Below are 12,611 nucleotides of genomic sequence, written 5' to 3'. Positions count from 1 at the left end.
CCGCCTCATCTAGCGGGTTCTCTTTCTTTTGCAGTGTAGAGTTTCCATAGTTATTCTGAGTGTTCCGCCGTAACCTGCAGATGACAACCAGGGAAAATAGTGGACCTTCCTAGTTTGGTTTGCCCAATGACAGACACACTTCCTTTGTGTTGTAATTGGACCTTCATATTTTTCTGAACAAATCCAGTCTATTGCCAGACCGAATAGCATAGTGAAAGCAAGGCTTATAGGGAACCGATCTATACATCAATAGTGTAATTTTTTTCTTCAGCCATTACGCTGTGCACTCAGTATTTCCTTCAGAATGAAGAGCAAAAAAAATACTTTCACTACTTAATTACATGGTAGGCCATTGCCCATAGTTAAATATATTTGCCTAAACTTTTAAAATGTAGGAATTACACTTCCTATGGAGCACTGTTTTCTCTCCACCACTACAAGTGACATTTGGTCATTTCCATAATGCACTCAGAGTGGAAAATGAGTGGAAAAAAAACACTGAATGAAGAATGTATTGTCAGTGGCATAACTTACACTAACAGTCCTGATGGATTCAGTAAATTGAATCTTTTTCCTTTAGCTATTTCAAATAAATAAAGATAGATAAAAAAAGAAAAGAAAAGAGAGGAAATGAGAGTTGTTCTTCTCATACTGTATTTAGGGGGAAAAAGGAGGCACACAAAGTGTCGAAACCTAATTACATGTATGTAAAAATAAAATACATGAGTATAACAAGCAGCATGGTTGAGACACTCAAAACCTAAACTGTAGACACGGAGTGGCATGTACATCAACATGTGTGTACATAAGGGCTAGGCTGTATTTGCACATGCGCATACGTTGCCAAGCCCTCCTCTCTTATTGCAGGGATACCTACCCCACCCCCTTGATGCAATGTACCAGCCCCTCATGGCATATAGACACAGACACACACTGCAGGACTGTGCTTCCACACTGTCTCAATCTACTCCCTCGCACATTTTCCCCCCGTTAATTAGCATTCTGCCCTGCGGCCTTGGAGGTATATCTCCCTAAATATTGCTGTTTAATAATGATGATGTCAGCAATGAATCCAATTAAGTCAAAGCACTGCTGTAACTCACATGAGAAAATGAAAATTACATCAAGACAGTCCGTGTCTGCGATTCTGAAAAACAGGACGATGTTTCACAAAAGTGGCTCCAGAGAGAGACAGACAGTGTTTTATTTCAGTATCTGGGTTATTCCATACATTTCACACTGATTTCCTTTTCATTTATAATTGAAGGGATTCTCATACTGTACATCCTCCTCGTTGTGTTCGGTATCATACTCAGCACTATTACTGCTGCTGTTTGAACTCTATTCTCTCTGGAGCTCGTGTTTTTTTTTGGTTTTTTTTTTCTGTTCTCTTCTTTTCACATTCACTGTTGTCTATTCTTTTTAGTCGGTCTTGTTATTTTTAGATGAAACATAATAGCCAGGATCTTCAGTGTACTGTGAGAGTCTCACACCCCTTCCTAGCGTTTAATCCATATGACATCTCCTCCATGCCTACTGGCTCCTTTGAGTTTCAACTCACAAGCCTTACAATATAAATAAAGATGATGAGAATATTACAGTAAAAACCTCAGCCTAGTCAATCAAATAGACTCATTGTTCAATGTCACGATTCATTTTTAATGGCAGTTCTTTTTGTGAGTGAGTGCTGGTGAGCATTATACATCGTTTCCTTCTTTTATTAATCAAACAACAGTTTGAAATGTGTGTCACTGATCTCAGCAGCATACCTCGAAGCAGAGGAGGAAAATAGAACAAAAATCCATGTCAGCTCCTCACCAGTAAGACTGAAATTGGTTCAGAATGTAATTCTCTTTGGTGCAGCGCCTCCTTCTCCATTCTCTGTAATCTACAAGAATGCAAATTACAATGCAAATGCAAATACTACTGAATAATTTATGTGTAGCGTAGAGTTCCTTCACAGAAACCGGGAGCTTTTTTTTGTGCTTAAACAGAGTAATGTGGCATCCGAAGCACACATTTGGTTACCCGCAGAAATATACATTCGAAATTCACCGTGTGAAATTCAGTTAAATAATTTAGTGAAGATGTGCAGATACTACGATTAACAGGATTAAATATCTGAGATGCATCTTCATTAATGAATGTCTCAGATGATGTTCTCTGCCATGTGTTCACTAATGATGCTGAACAAAATGAAGCTCAGGACACATGAAAAAACAATCTTTCTTTGTCTTTCTGGTCTAACATTAAAATTGGATTTCACATCATTGATCCCTCTTTATTGTTGATGTGTAATTTGGTCCACTCTGGCTGGACGAACCTGCAACAGCAAGCTAAATTTTACCTGACGATACTATAGGTTATAGCTAACAGCAGTTCAATTATTATTTTTGCCAACATTCATTTATTCCCACATTCACAGTGGCTGATAGTTAAATACCTCCAACATACTGTATGCAAATGTCAATCCAAACCACTGTTGACATTAGATCTGATTCTCAGATACTGCGGTATGCAGGATCTTTCAAGGACCCCCGTTCAATACATCAATCTAATTTCTGCAAATCAAATTGAAGCACATGCAGACTGCCTCCGTATTTTTGTGGGGGCTGGGAGAAAATCACACCTATTACAATTAATGACACTGATATACACTTGAACACATACATTTTATGTTTTTAATAATAATAAATAAATAAATAAATAAAAAATGTGTGTTTCTGTCTGAACGTGTGGCTGTATTCAGTCGTCTCCCTCAGCGGTTTTTCCATCAGGGTTTGTAATTAACCAACAGCATTCATGAGTGGGCATGCTCATTTAGCCTGCGTCTGGGCTTAGACAGCTTTAAAAGGATGAAAGAACAAATCCTGGTGGAACAAGGCAATGTATGCTATAGCCAAAGTGAAAACACTGCACACAGAATAACAACTACTCCAAAACTTTGCATGTATGTTTTTTTTTCTTTTCTTTTTCTTTATAACATTATGCCGTCTGCAACTTCACTGTGCTCATAGGTAGTTTCTCTTTAGCTGACATGCGAGGACATCACTTTGTGTTAAAAAGTGGCAGGCTCACAAGACAATATTTTTTTTAAACAGTCTTCAGCTTGTGCAATTTTTTATTACATATGCAATGTAACATGCATTACATTGTATGAGGGGATTGTATGAGGTCAGAGTGGATAATTATGATTGGAAAAAATTGCATAAAAGGCACATTACACTCAATGTAATCTCATTTGTTACTTACCATTTCTTAGTGCAAGCTTTTTTTAGCATTTAAAAATAATTATGCTTTTAAAAAGTGGTGGTGACAAAACTGGTCATTACAAAAAAAGTGGTGGGGACATGTCCCCCAGCATCTCTACTGCAAATGACCCCTATGCTGACGAGCCTTACCTCACAAAGACACTGTATTACACTTTCATCTGACTGACTTTGGGTGAAAAACATAATGACAAGGAAAGGGCATTATTCTTGCTTTGTTTTAAAGATTATCAACGTGTTGTATATGTGTGTGTGTGTGTGTGTGTGTGTGTGTGTGTGTATATATATATACATATATATATATATATATATATATATATATATATATATATATATATTATTACCACATTGGCAAAAAAAAATTAGAGATAATCTTTTTTTAAAAAGACCTACAATATTATTTTACCATACATTTTTCCATAAATATGCCATTCTATTCTTATCTGAATAAATAAGCATAGCATTTGTAGGTGACATTTACTGTGTAATAAAATCTAAGTGTTCAATCATAATTATCTTCCAGAAATTTCTTTCTATTGAGATGAATCTGAACAATCTCACTTTTTGTCTTCTCCTGAATTGTTCCAAGATTTTCATATTTCATTTACTCAAAGTATCCCAAGCTGCCACACCTTTGTAAAGCAACAAAAGATCATATACATTTTAATTCTGCTAAATGTGATATTGAAAATGTTATACTCTATTTCCACTAGACAAAGTTTAGGACTTTAAGATGCACCGAAATGTGCAATTTAGATCTTTTGAGGAAAATGGGAGCTAATGTGACATGTGTGTATAGAGGCTTTAGGCTTGAGTTGGGTTTTTGCTGTTGTCCATTAGGATTAACCATGTACTACTTTTTTTTTTTTTTTTTTTTTTTTTTTTTTCCTTCCTCTATGTCGCAGACAAAGAAAGTCAACAAACTAATGATGCAGCATTAAGCACAGTGGCATATGCTTGGCATCACATTAGCCCGTGGTTACCGTCAGTGTTGCCGCCTGTCTGAAATGCACAAAATTATGAATTGTCTGGGTGTTGAGTGTCATTGTGGTTTGTTTCTACTGTATAGTGTTGTTTTACAGTTTATATTTTATTTCCTCCATTGACTGCCAAAGTCACAGGGATATACCAGGTTGCACCAAACACAGCAGAGCACCACTGCAGCACCAGAAAATATTAATGCAGACCCCCCCCCCCCATTCAATTGAAGACTGATTTATATCAGAATTAGGCTACATTGTGTGAATGCGCGTGTGTGTGTGTGTGTGCATACAGCAACAGACACACTGAAAAATAAAGGCAGAGCTAGAGGGGAGAGAGAAAGGGGGGGAGAGAGAGAAGCTCATTATAATCAGGCAATTATGCTGGCAGAATTAGAAGCGTCCTTATTTTCTCTTGTGGCAGCCTGAGTGTGGAGACGTTTTTTTAAGTGACTGCAGCCTAATCCATGGATGTGACTGACTATCCTGTGTTAATGTGGAGCATCTGTAGTCCTGTATGACAACAAGATCTGGAGGTGAAAGCCTGTGATTTTGTTTTTTTGGAGAACCGGTGATTCAAGCGAGGCTCCCCAGGTTCCGGGCTCTAATTTGCATTGATGACGATTTTTCTTTTTTTTTTTTTTTTCTCTTTCTCTTCTGCTTGAGGTTTTGGCTCAGCGGTAGTGAGTGAGAGACGAGGGCAGTCATACACGCCTACAACTCAGGACCATGGCTGTACACAATCAGTGTCTTCCAAACAGTGGTATATAATTATATTGCATGTTTTTTTTTTAGAGATGTTTTATTCAATTTCATGTGGTACAGTGTGTATGGATTGCTAGTATTGTAAATGTCATTGTTAATGTCAGAGACAAGAGTGTGTGTGAGAATGCATGTGTGTGTGAGGAAGAGAGAGAGAGAGAGAGAGAGAGAGAGAGAGAGAGAGAGAGAGAGAGAGAGAGAGAGAGGAGCATTATGTATGCTTTTGCTTTATCCCTAAAACTGAAATATTTTTTTAAAATTAATTTTGCATTTAAAGGTCTCCAAAGCATTACAATTCAAATGTTGTTAGAAATAGTGCAAATATATTGTGATATGATCTATGTGATTATTCTCATCAAATAAAATGTGCCAGAAATACAGTTGAAGGCTCATTTTGTTTGTCTGTTTGTGAAAACTCTTAAATCCATTAAATGCACTTTGGTATTTACTGAGTCAAGATTTGACACATATGTGATTGTGCACCAACGGCATGTTCGCACTAAAGACTTTGACCTCAGGTCAAGGGTATTTGACCACCATTTGACTCTTGACCTCTACTACATGTCTTATCATCTCGCCTGTTAATGTGTATTGATCATCCCTCCCTTGAGACAGAAAGACTGAAACACATTCATTGAAGTCTTTTTTTCTGAAATGGGAGGTTTTTTCTCAGTGTTAACGTGCACTTCAAAAAAAAAAAAATCTAAAAATTAAACAAAATCCTCACTTTTAATTTTCCTTTTTAAAAGTTTTGCAAAAATACATGATGGCAATTTTGTCCTTGAATATTTTTCGCAGAGCAAGATAAAATATTGCTATAGATAAAGGGACATTTTTCATGTCAGTCTTGAGAACACACAGACCCAACACCAAATGTCGCCCACCCATTTTCTACTATGTTGAACTGTGCATGGAATTTGGCAGTCGGAATTGTCTACGTGTGTGCTGTTGGGGAGGGAGGGGGGTTTAAGATGAAGTGGGATGACGACTCCCTCAAAAGTTCTCAGGGAAGTGCTTGTGTCTGGCCACGGAGCAGGCAGCTGATTTGGGATAGGGTGTTAGCATAACAAAGGGCCTGAGCCTGTGAACTTGGGGCACCTTTCGACCCTGGCGCTGTGGGGATGAATAGTCCCTGGGCCTCCCCATAGAGCACCCCTATGGCTAGCCTGATCGTGGCTAAATTGTTAATCAGGGTAATTTAATATAGTTTTCAATATGCCTCATCTCTCATTGGGAAAGCATTCACCGCCTTCTCCCTTTCCCGCCCCAAAAAAAAGGCCCCCCTATTCAAGCAGGGCGAGCCGGGCAGCTGCGCGTCTTATAGCCTTCTCAATTGAAATGTTCAAACATCAACAACGCGGAGGCCTCAGCCCTGTGTTTGCGCATGCATATGTGTTTGTATGTGTGTGCATGTGCAGTGGTGTGAGCCACTCCTCTGTCTTTCTTCCAAACTTGAGCACCGATGATTATTCATGCATGCGCAAATCTGGGACGCACACATGCAGAAATACAGAGTTGGTGAATGGCGGTGTGCGTCCGTGGGCCAGAGCGGAGACAAAGAGGGCAGTAACGACTGCACTGTTCCCAGCTCCTGAACCACAAAGTGCGATGCCACATATTTACTCTGACCTGTGCTCAGAAAATGAGGAAATGAGGTACTGTCTTTAAGCGCTGACATGACAGACATTCTCCGGCACTTTTCCTCTCTAACCTGGACGGGAGTGAGGTCACCGCGAGCAGTAACTCTTGGTCTTAGGACAGGTGACGTCAACGTGCTCGCAGCGTCCAGTAGCAGAGGTGACTCATTGGACCCAGGGCCTTAGTTTTAGGCAGTGTGAGGTGGAAACACTCATCCACCCACCCATGCACACACACACGTACACTCTCACACATGCACACACACAGACCCACACACAAACACACAGGGCCCGGGTCCTGACTCTGCTGTCTATAAATACATACTGTAATCGAGAATGACTCAGACACTTCATGGCTCTCTGTGGGGACGCAGAAGATGGAGTGAGGGCAAGGAGTTTTTGTGTTCTTTGTGTGCGTTTCAGGTCGAAGCTCCGAGCAGGCATGGTGGGAGAAAATGGAGGACAAAGAACAGGAAGTAGGGTTTCCCTCAAACTGTGTTAAAATGCTGGATGACGCCTTTGTCTTAACATGGCAACGACAACATGTTATCAGGTGCACACTATCGACAGATACTCGGATAAATAAATAAATAAAAATGATGGCTCTCTGTTTGCATCCATTAATCGTCTGCTTGATTAATTTGCAGCCTACGAAACTAGAGACTGCTCAGAGAAAGTCCCAGCCAACGTGAGGGGGGGCGCTAACTGCAGATGATGCAACGATAGGATATTTCCTTGGATTGTGACATGCAGTGGTTGATTTTCTTCCCCAGATGTTCTCATCGTTCCTGTTACTGACGATGTTGTTTTTTTTTTTATTTATTTTTTTTTATACAGAGCAGACAAAACTCTGGCACTCACTGATGATTAGCCTTCTATCATATTGCACACAGTAAATAAAGGAATATCAGTGAGTGTCTGAATTATGGCTGTTGTGATTCTCACAGCTTGTGCACCTGCTCAATTTTTGTTTGTGTTGTCATTTTTTATTACTTTTTGTAGACAACCTTGTCCCTTAAAATCATTTTTTTTCCTGGTCAGACAATAATAAGTGTTGGCACGCAGACTACACAGACAACAATTGATGACCGTGTACAAATGTATGTGCAAATGCAAGCTAATTAGCATACCACCTAGCCATGAGCAGGCCGTGTGCTAACAGACACTATGAGGGGTCTCAGACCAGCAGGCCGTGTTCCCTTGTGGGCCATTGAATAGAAGTGGCCTGCTCTTGTGTACTCTGTGTCTAAGGCTGTATGTTAATTTACGCTGTTTGACTAGATGATAAGTCATGGCTAAATCACCAGACTGCACCCCCCGACCAAACCCAAAATCCAGACATGCATCTATGGGAACCAAAGACCCTAAGTCAACACGACACCAGACATACTCACATCAGCAAGACAAATCTACTCTGTTAACAGAACTAAAACTCGGGAGGAATTATTTTACCCAGATCGTTTCTTAATATTAGCACTTATTATTGAAAAATATTTGTTTGTAAAATTTTAAATTCCCTTTTTTTTTTTTTTTTTTTTTTTGCTGATTATTTTTAAACCAGATAACAGTGTCATCAAACTTTTTGACATTATATCTGTAAAATTCGTCCTCATTTAAAAACGAGTTGCTACTCTGAAATGGACTCTCTACTCAGTACATGCCTGTAGTCCAAGTTTCAAAGTTTGGAAGTCACAGTGTTTGTTGTGCAGCTAGTACAACAGGAAATAGAATTTATCAACATGGAAACAAAGGTATTATAGGCCCCTGGGGGGACAGGGTGTAACTGGGGTCAAGACTGTGGGGCCTTGTCTAGACGGCCTGCTTTTGTGGTGGCAGGGTTTCAGCCTCTGTCTCACCCTTTCAGTGAGAGAACTTGACCTGCATCGAGCTTCCATGGGACTCGGCGACAGGGAGCGATGGACTTAAGAGACAGGGGATGACAATGGAAGGAGAACATTTTTGGCGATTAAGTAGTGCAGAGACTGAATTTTTAGATTCCATGTGATCAAGGTTTATTATTGTGAAAACTGACTTTTGAACTCTAAACTGATTTTTTTTTTTCCCACCACAGAATGGACTTCAGTTCTTCTTTTGACGATTTCTACATTCTTCCACTTCTTCTGTGTGGGTGTGCCTCTCCACACAATATACCTAATACTGCGGATATTTAGTCACATTGAATGAAAACCAACCAATGACAATACCAATACGCAGGAACACCAAAACTCTCTTTTAACACCAAATTCAAATCAATCCCGCCTACTCTCTTAGCCCCCGTCTCGGAGTATATGGAGGGTGCAGGGTGCTGCTGCGGGGCATGGTATAATTGAAAGGCTGAAGAAGAATACTGCTTGTTTAAACCAACCAGCAGGCAGCGAGGGCATGATGGGAAAACAAAGCCGGAGCCCCAGGAGTGGGTGACACGATTTCACTAATGGCGGTGCAGAGAGGAACACTGCCTCTATTTTGTTACCCTTAGTCCTCGTGACAACCAGCAGGTTGAAGATACTACATAGTACAATTCAAGGATCCAAATCTGAAGTTTAATATTGAGTTGGTTGAATGGGATCTAACAGGGCTCCTCTGGGTTTTTTTTTCATATATATATATATATATATATATATATATAGATATATATAGATATATATATATATATATATATATACACTATATTACCAAAAGTATTCGCTCACCCATTCAAATGATCAGAATCAGGTGTTCTAATCACTTGGCCTGGCCCCAGGTGTATAAATTCAAGCACTCAGGCATGCAGACTGTGAAACAAGACATTTGTGAAAGAATGGGCCGCTCTCAGGAGCTCAGTGAATTCCAGCGTGGAACTGTCATAGGATGCCACTTGTGCAACAAATCCAGTCGTGAAATTTCCTCGCTCCTAAATATTCCACAGTCAACTGTCAGCTCTATTATAACAAAATGGAAGCGTTTGGGAACAACAGCAACTCAGCCACGAAGTGGTAGGCCACGTAAAGTGACGGAGAGGGGTCAGCGGATGCTGAAGCGCATAGTGCAAAGAGGTCGCCGACTTTCTGCACAGTCAATTGCTAGAGAGCTACAAACTTCATGTGACCTTCAGATTAGCCCAAGTACAGTACGCAGAGAGCTTCATGGAATGGGTTTCCATGGCCGAGCAGCTGCAGCCAAGCCACACATCACCAAGTGCAATGCAAGGCGTCGGATGCAATGGTGTAAAGCACGCCGTCACTGGCCTCTAGAGCAGTGGAGACGCGTTCTCTGGAGTGATGAATCACGCTTTTCCATCTGGCAATCTGATGGACAAGTCTGGGTTTGGAGGTTGCCAGGAGAACGGTACATTTCAGATTGCATTGTGCCAACTGTGAAATTTGGTGGAGGAGGAATTATGGTATGGGGTTGTTTTTCAGGAGCTGGGCTTGGCCCCTTAGTTCCAGTGAAAGGAACATTGAATGCTTCAGGATACCAAAACATTTTGGACAATTCCATGCTCCCAACCTTGTGGGAACAGTTTGGAGCGGGCCCCTTCCTCTTCCAACATGACTGTGCACCAGTGCACAAAGCAAGGTCCATAAAGACGTGGATGACAGAGTCTGGTGTGGATGAACTTGACTGGCCTGCACAGAGTCCTGACCTGAACCCAATAGAACACCTTTGGGATGAATTAGAGCGGAGACTGAGAGCCAGGCCTTCTCGACCAACATCAGTGTGTGACCTCACCAATGCGCTTTTGGAAGAATGGTCAAAAATTCCTATAAACACTCTCCTCAACCTTGTGGACAGTCTTCCCAGAAGAGTTGAAGCTGTAATAGCTGCAAAAGGTGGACCGACATCATATTGAATTCTATGAGTTAGGAATGGGATGGCACTTCAGTTCATAGAATGAGTAAAGGCAGGTGAGCGAATACTTTTGGTAATATAGTGTATATATATATATATATATATATATATATATATATATATATATATCTGAAATATGTTCTCAATCATCAGTGTAATTTGAAGATCAGTACATATGGTACAAAAAGTAATTTAAATTTATTGTATTTTAAAGCCATGATGGCTCCATAAGTGTTTGTGAAAATTGAATTCCATAATTTCCACGTGTGATGTAGTTCTCAGGCTGCCATAAATAAATGAAATCATTTGCGTCTGCACTTGTAACAGAACCTCTTTATTTCCTCACTCCTCTGCACATATAGTATCTATAGACTGTAAATAGCTATGGACAGTAAGTGATAGGTGAGTGAAAAGATTGTAGAGCATGCCAATATGGTATTCTATTTAAACAATATTGAAAATCTGCAATGTTCCCTGAGACCTTTCCATTTCACATCTCTGTTGTTTTTTCCTCCTATGGATGAGAGTTTGACATGAGCTATATTTCAGCAGTATATGCTGCAGCAGCTGTGAATTCCCTCAAAGCAAATCACCAGGCATGTCTGTCTCTTATTGACCCACATCAGGATTCCCCACCCACCACCTTCAAGTCGGCGGCTCATTTTAGCCAGCAATAAATATCAATGTTACATATCAATAAACCCATCAGAGAGATGGGTAGAAATAGCAGGGAGGAAACGGGGTTAGATTGAAAGGGGGGATGGCATGTGGGAATGGAACAGGACGGAGGTATAGGAGAATGGAGGGAGAAGGAGAGTAAAGGAGAAAGAGAGAGAGGAGAAGAAAGTGAGGGCTGCTCGTCTGTTTCGGCCCTGTGGTCTTGTGCCTCCTGGGATAGCCGAACACTCTGTCAAGATTCTGCACTTCAAAATCAATCACTCTCTACCGAGCACATAGAGAAAGACGCACACAGCCACACGCATGTGCACGCTCTCACTTGCAAACAAATATACATTCACATGATACAGGCGGCGTCCTTGTCCGGCTTCAACATGGCAGCCTCGGCATGTCACAGCAACGTGCGTTAGTGGGCCGTCGTGGCTGCACGACAAGAACAGAGGACGTCAGATCACCAGCATTCTCCGGAAACAGAGATGCTACCTGTTACAGCTTCCAACGTGATGCAGAGTTCATCTACAATATTTGTGCGCCGAAGAGTATTTCTACTGTTACCTGTGGGGGCACATGGGAAGTTTGTGGAGTAGCTCAAAAATAAACTGTCCCGTAAAAACCAAAATCAACGCATTCAGTCAGCTGTAACACCTGAATGCTATGTGTTGTGCAGAGTAGAGAAGTCTAGACAGTTAAAGCTAAAAGCAGTGCGTAAATGATTTAAACAGATTGCCAGAGGTAAGGGATAATAAGTTGAAATAAGTAGTATTGGATAAATGGTGATGAAACTGAAAGCTGGTTGACATAAACGGTTCACAAGTGTAGCTAGAAGTAATAAATGAACAGTTAATACAGCTCAGCCTGTTTTCACTCTCAGCATGTCAAATACATCAGTGGCCTCGCGCATCCAAGTTTGACACTGTAGTTACCACCCTAGAGTCACTTTTTGAAGCACCCCTGCAGTGCAGCTGTATAAAGAGTCAAAAATAGTCTGAGTCAGAGGGTGGTCAGGGAGGCTGGATACACAGGACACAGACAGCCGAGGCCCCTCCCGGTGGACCCTGTGGGAGAAACCTTGTATCACAGTGAATGGAGAGGGACAAATCATTTCTTGATCCCGCTTGAATTGTGCCATGAATGACACATACACTGTTCGTCAACACTTAACTACAAACATCACCAACAGCAACATAGCCGCCATCGGTACACACAAGGAAGTACAAAAAAAATCTAAATCACAATATATCTGGCCATATTGACCACTGGTTACAGGTTATGGTGACCGTATACCGAGACAACATCACAGTTTTATATTTTGTTGGCTTTATGACAAACTGCGACTTTATTGATTTGGAAAATTATCTTTTGAATTGACAAACATCATATGTGTGAAATTATTAGTCTCTCTCCATTCTCTGTCATACAAAGTTTTTTTTTTCTGAAATAAGGTCCCACAGGGC

The sequence above is a fragment of the Acanthopagrus latus genome, chromosome 5 (genome assembly GCF_904848185.1).
Source record: "Acanthopagrus latus isolate v.2019 chromosome 5, fAcaLat1.1, whole genome shotgun sequence".
In the NCBI taxonomy this organism is placed as follows: Eukaryota; Metazoa; Chordata; class Actinopteri; order Spariformes; family Sparidae; genus Acanthopagrus; species Acanthopagrus latus.
The sequence above is the reverse complement of the archived record's forward strand: the minus strand, read 5'-3'. Positions refer to the sequence as shown.